This window comes from Emys orbicularis, chromosome 2, assembly GCF_028017835.1.
Source record: "Emys orbicularis isolate rEmyOrb1 chromosome 2, rEmyOrb1.hap1, whole genome shotgun sequence".
In the NCBI taxonomy this organism is placed as follows: Eukaryota; Metazoa; Chordata; order Testudines; family Emydidae; genus Emys; species Emys orbicularis.
This window is the reverse complement of record NC_088684.1, coordinates 214,989,284-214,994,604: the sequence shown is the minus strand read 5'-3', so window position 1 is coordinate 214,994,604 and position 5,321 is coordinate 214,989,284. Positions and strand designations below refer to the sequence as shown.

The 5,321-nt window shown below is 44.1% G+C and overlaps 1 pseudogene; it reads right to left on the bottom strand.

The window, feature by feature from the left end:
- Nucleotides 1–804: 804 nt before the first annotated feature.
- On the bottom strand, nucleotides 805–4,054 carry LOC135873789 (C-C chemokine receptor type 9-like; annotated as a pseudogene).
- Between the last annotated feature and the right edge of the window lie 1,267 nt (nucleotides 4,055–5,321).

Below are 5,321 nucleotides of genomic sequence, written 5' to 3'. Positions count from 1 at the left end.
GTTCCACTCCTTCCCTCTCTCTGCCTTACAGACCTCAGGCTGGATACACTTTCTGAACCAGTTTATTATGCTCAGCATATATATCAGTTCATTCAGGCATCAGTTTGTTTGTTACGTCCAGCTTTACCAGAGGATAAAAGGCAAATGCCATATTGCTAGAAAATTACAAACACGACCCTCTAAAAATTGTGCTGTACAATGCAATGTTTATTTTTGTGTATATATAGTGCAAGTGTCTAACATCAAAGCATTACGGTACAAACCGTGCACATAGTTTCACCCTAAAATCAAAGACCTTAAAAAAAAGAATCTAAATCAACCCAGTTCCACAAGGGCCACCTTTGTGATAAAGAGACAAAAGATAAACAGGAAACCATGATATTTCCATTTTTCTAGCAATGTAACAGCTTTGCAAGTGGAACAAAATTAAATCTGCGTTCACTGAGGTTACACTTACAAATCAAAGACTGAATAGCAAAGCATTGTGGGAGCCAAATTCTGTTCTCTTTTATACTGGTGTAAATCTGCTGTAGCTCTGGTGAAGTGAACAGTTATTCTCAATTTAAAATATTTTTTATCCCCTCTCAATTATCAGTCTGCATACAATCAGCGTCACATTATGTCCTCTGCATCTTTTCAACAGTTTCACTTTCTTTCAGCCAAAAGTCTAGGGCTTGATCTTTCAAGGTACTGAGTGCTTCAGGGAAAGGTGCTGAGCACCCTCAATTCTCACTGACTTCTGTGGGCGTTAAAAATGCTCAGCACTTTGCAGGATCAAGCCCTTTGTGATGTGAACACGCAAATTCACTCTATTGAGAGGGATCTCTCTTTTTCTCTCAGAATGGAAGATGAATCACTTCTAGAGCACTGCACTGCTTCAGCCAGACTACCATTAATTTCAAAAGGAGCATGGTAGCAGTTGGATGTGAGTGAGGAATTTGGGTGAAAGCTCAAAGTGAGAGAGACCCTGATTTATCACCGTCCCAGCAATGCAGAGGACTTATTTGAGCTCCCTTCTTGGCTATCGTATATGGAAGAGCTCTGCTCTCGGCTCTTACCAGTGCAATGAGTCATGTTCTCCAGAATTTTAAAGAAAGCTTTACGGAATCTTTCCCCAACAAACACATAGAGGACGGGGTTCAGGCAGCTGTGAAGGAAGGCGATGCTCTGCGTTATCTGGAATCCGAGGTCAATGTTGTCAGAGGTTTTGCAGTCAGATATGACCAAGGTGTAGGCGTTGATGGTTTTGACCAGCAAAATGCTGTTGTAGGGCAACTGGGAGAGGAGGAAAGCTGTGATAATAATGATGATGATCTTTAATGATTTGTGCTTTTGGGATCTTTTAGCTTGAAGGAGGGTATGAATTATAAAAGCATAACAAGTAACCATGACGAAGAGAGGAAGGAGGAATCCTATTGTGATTTTCAAAGCTAGGACAGTAACTTTGATGGTTCGGGTCACTGTGGTAGGATATACCATCTTGCATGTAGTTGTATTACTAACTTGCTTAGATTCACTGTATACTATTTCTGGGATGCATAAGCCTATTGCAATCAGCCAAACACCAAAGCAAACTAGTTTACTGCGCAGAAGCCTTTTTCGCTTAGAGTTCTTAGCTTTCATGGCCTGGACAATTGTAATGTACCTGTCAAAACTAATGCATGTTAGAAATAACATACAACTGTAGAAGTTGATCTTGTACATGCTATTGACAATTTTACACATGACATTCTTAAAGATCCAGCCATGTGAAGCTGCTATTGCCCAGAAAGGGAGAGTGAAAACGAAGAGCAGATCAGCAATGGCCAGGTGCAGCAGGTATCTGTCAGTGATGCTCTTCCTGTATCTGTATTTGCAGTAGACGAGGATGACTAAGGCATTACCCACTGTGCCGATGGAGAATACAATGCCAAAAAATGCTGGCAGGAAAGTTTGAGCAAACTGCCGGGTGTGACTTTTTTCACAAATGATGTCTGTGTGGTTAAACGGGTTGTCGTATGGCAGCAACACAGAACTAGAACCCGTATAATGATCCAGGTTGGCCGAGTAGTTCTGGGTGGCCTGCAGGGGAACATCAGGTTAATTACATGCTGACAAAATCATTAAATAAGAAACAGCGAAGGTGGAATTTTTTCATAGTTCCATAACTCATTGCTTGGAAGCGAGATTCTGACATCTCTCTTTCACCAACAAGAAATGTTTTCTCCTTCAACTCAGAATTTTTCTGACAGCCTGAAAGCCCTAAATCAACTCTGATGTATTGGGGATTGTCCCATGGCAGGCAGCGCCCCGTGGATGTAAAGCCAGTATGCCACCTCTCCCCACAACTCTTCACCACCCAGCATAGCTGGTGTGTCAGGGTTGGGAGGTGCAAGGAAGGACTATAGCTGATGTGCCTTGCAGTCTGGCAATATAGATGGTCCCATTGCCAGCCAGTGCAGTTTACATCAGACAGGGATGGGGACAGACCCATAATCAGGGACCTAGAACAGGCAACGTTCTGGCTTCCCTCTCTCTGCTGTGCCCAAAGGAAAGTGAGAGCAACAAAGAACCTAGCCAACAGAGTCTATAGAAAACAGGCACAAGGCTAAAATTGCATAGCAGACACATCACTCTTGTGACCTTTTTGCTGTATTAGAACTTTTACTCCAAAAAGGACGTGCTGGGCCTGTCTCTTCTTGCTTAAAATAGTGTAAATACAGAGTAACTGCACTGGAATCACTCAGCAATTTTCTGACTTGACTTGGACTGGTGTTGCATCAGTGGAGCTACTGCAGATTTACACCAGCGTGACAGAGATCAGACTCTGGCCCAGTGCAGTCAGGCCTGTGTAAAACGGGTGTGTCATCAGAATCAGGCCATCTCTTTCTTACATATTATCTACATATTATATATCTGATTTTTTTTTATATATAATAAGTAAATGATAGTGCCCTTTTAATGCAGCATTTCTAATCAGGGCATCTAGAAGTCTTGCAAGAACAGGTTATTTCCAGAGTGAGCACCTGAATCTTCTGATGCTTCCCCATCTGTGGGGCATAAGCATGATCCTGCTGTTTAGCCAACTCCCATACCGATGATTTATCTATGCTCTTGCCATGTGAATTTAGGCAAATCAATGAAGTTCTCTGCTTCTAATTCCCCAGGCGAGTACCTCAGCAGGTGGAAGTTAACATAGCTGCCCATTTACATCAGCTGAGGATCTGGCTCCCCAGCTATAAACTACACACAATAATACTTAGCTCACAGAGGTATTTCATGATAAAGTGCTTTAAGATCCTCAGTTGGAAGATCCAATAGGAGAGCAAAGTACAGTTATACTCTCAGCTCAGCAGGCAAATTCATGTCCAGCATCTTTTGGCTGAACCATACTACAAACAGGGCCGGCTCTAGGCACCAGCAAAACAAGCTGGTGCTTGGGGCAGCACATTTTTAGGGGCGGCATGGCCGGCGCCAGAATGCCGCCCCTAAAAATGTGCCCCGGCCGCCCTAGCTCACCTCCGCGGCTGCCGCCGCTCGTGCGCCATGGCGCGCAAAACAGCTGATTCGCGCGCCGCTGCTCCCCCTCCCTCCCAGGCTCTCAAACCTGGGAGGGAGGGGGAGATCCCGAGCGGCCGCGGCGCGCGAAACAGCTGATTCACGCGCCGGTGCTCACCCTCCCTCCCAGGCTTGAGAGCCTGGGGGGAGGAGGCAGGGCTGGGGATTTGGGGAAGGGGCGGAGTTGAGGCGGGGCCGGGGGCTGGGGTAAGAAAAAAACGGGGGGGGGGGGGGGCGGCCAAAATTGATTTTGCTTGTGGCGGCAAAAATCCTAGAGCCGGCCCTGACTAGAAGTTTGCTTGAGCTGAGTTGTTTGATATGGCGGGAGCATCCATGCCTGAACAGATGTTTATTGCTAGCTTGGAGAGGACAACACAGTTCTAGAATATGTTCAGGGGAATGTGTTATAGCGCCTTAGGGAATGATGTCATAGCCTAGGTCACAAACTGAAAGGGGGGAAGAGAGAGAGATTATTCAGCAGTAGTAAATTTATACTCACCATGCTCGTAAATGCCATCTGCAGTCAGATCTTTATTCCGTCTTGAAAACAACACTGAGAGGGAATAAGGTGGGTAAGTGACATATAAAATACAGACCTTCGGACAGGACTGAGATGAGTGTAAAACCCAGGAATATTCACAGAAAGCCTTCTCGTATGAGCCTGGGGGCCAGATTCTACTCTCCTTCCTCACATGAGTTGTCCCTTTGAAATCCAGGGGACTGTGTGGGTGAGTAAGATGAGCAGGATTTTACCCTGCCGTTTTCAGTTATATTTGCAGCTTCATTTTTGTAACGCAAGTTTTCCAAAAACAAACCTCTCTAAATATGCTAAGGCATTTACATTTGCTTTTAACAGCATACTGGCTACAGCTTTTCAAGTGCTCTGTGCAGGTTAAACTCTTTTGCTGGCTAGGATTAATTCTATTTCTTTTTTAATAAGCTGTTCATACTGGGTTCATACTGAAACTGGCTTTCCAAAAGCTCCCGAGAGTGGAAAAAAATTCTCTCAAATTATGTGTCACAATTAACAAGGAAATCCACCTGTCTTCACTAACAGCCTCTAGTTTAAAAACACCTCCATTTTCTGCAATTACTGGTTATATAATCTTTTTCGTTCCCTCTGAGAAATGTCTTTTTCTATAGGTTGTGATCTCTACTTGGGATTAGTTTCAATTTTAGTCATTGATGGCCAGGAACCATGTAAAACGCAGGGGTGGACAGGAATTGGCCCAAGGAAACGTGATTTGCACCAATTGACAATCCTACATTCATGCAGGGATAAACTAAGCTAGTGCAAATCATGGCTTTCCTTGTCTACAGCTGAGGTTTGCACCAGTGCAGCTGTACACCAAAGAGGGAATCCCAAACACTGAGAAGACCTAGAGTTTTCCCCTTAAATACTATTAGCCAACTCAGCAGGTGACCATACACTCACTGGATCTGTCCAACTAAATGTCTGGAGTTCAGTGGAAATCACTCAGGACATTTAAGTGTCACTTGTTCCCGCATCTTTGAAAATAGGTCACACTACAAACAGGTTTCATAGTGTAGCCGGAGCTGACATGTAAAACCGATAACTACAACAGCGAAGTTACATTAAATACTGCTTGTTCCAAGGGGCCGTGACCAACGTTCAAGTGCTAGTTTCCCATGAAAATAAAGAAAAAAAAACGCGTTTCTCATGTGTGCTGACTAATAAAACCTCTCCTGATCTTATTAGTGGTGGGTGGTAATCCATCATCCAGTCCATGTACTGTATTAATTGAGACCACAATCTCATTCTG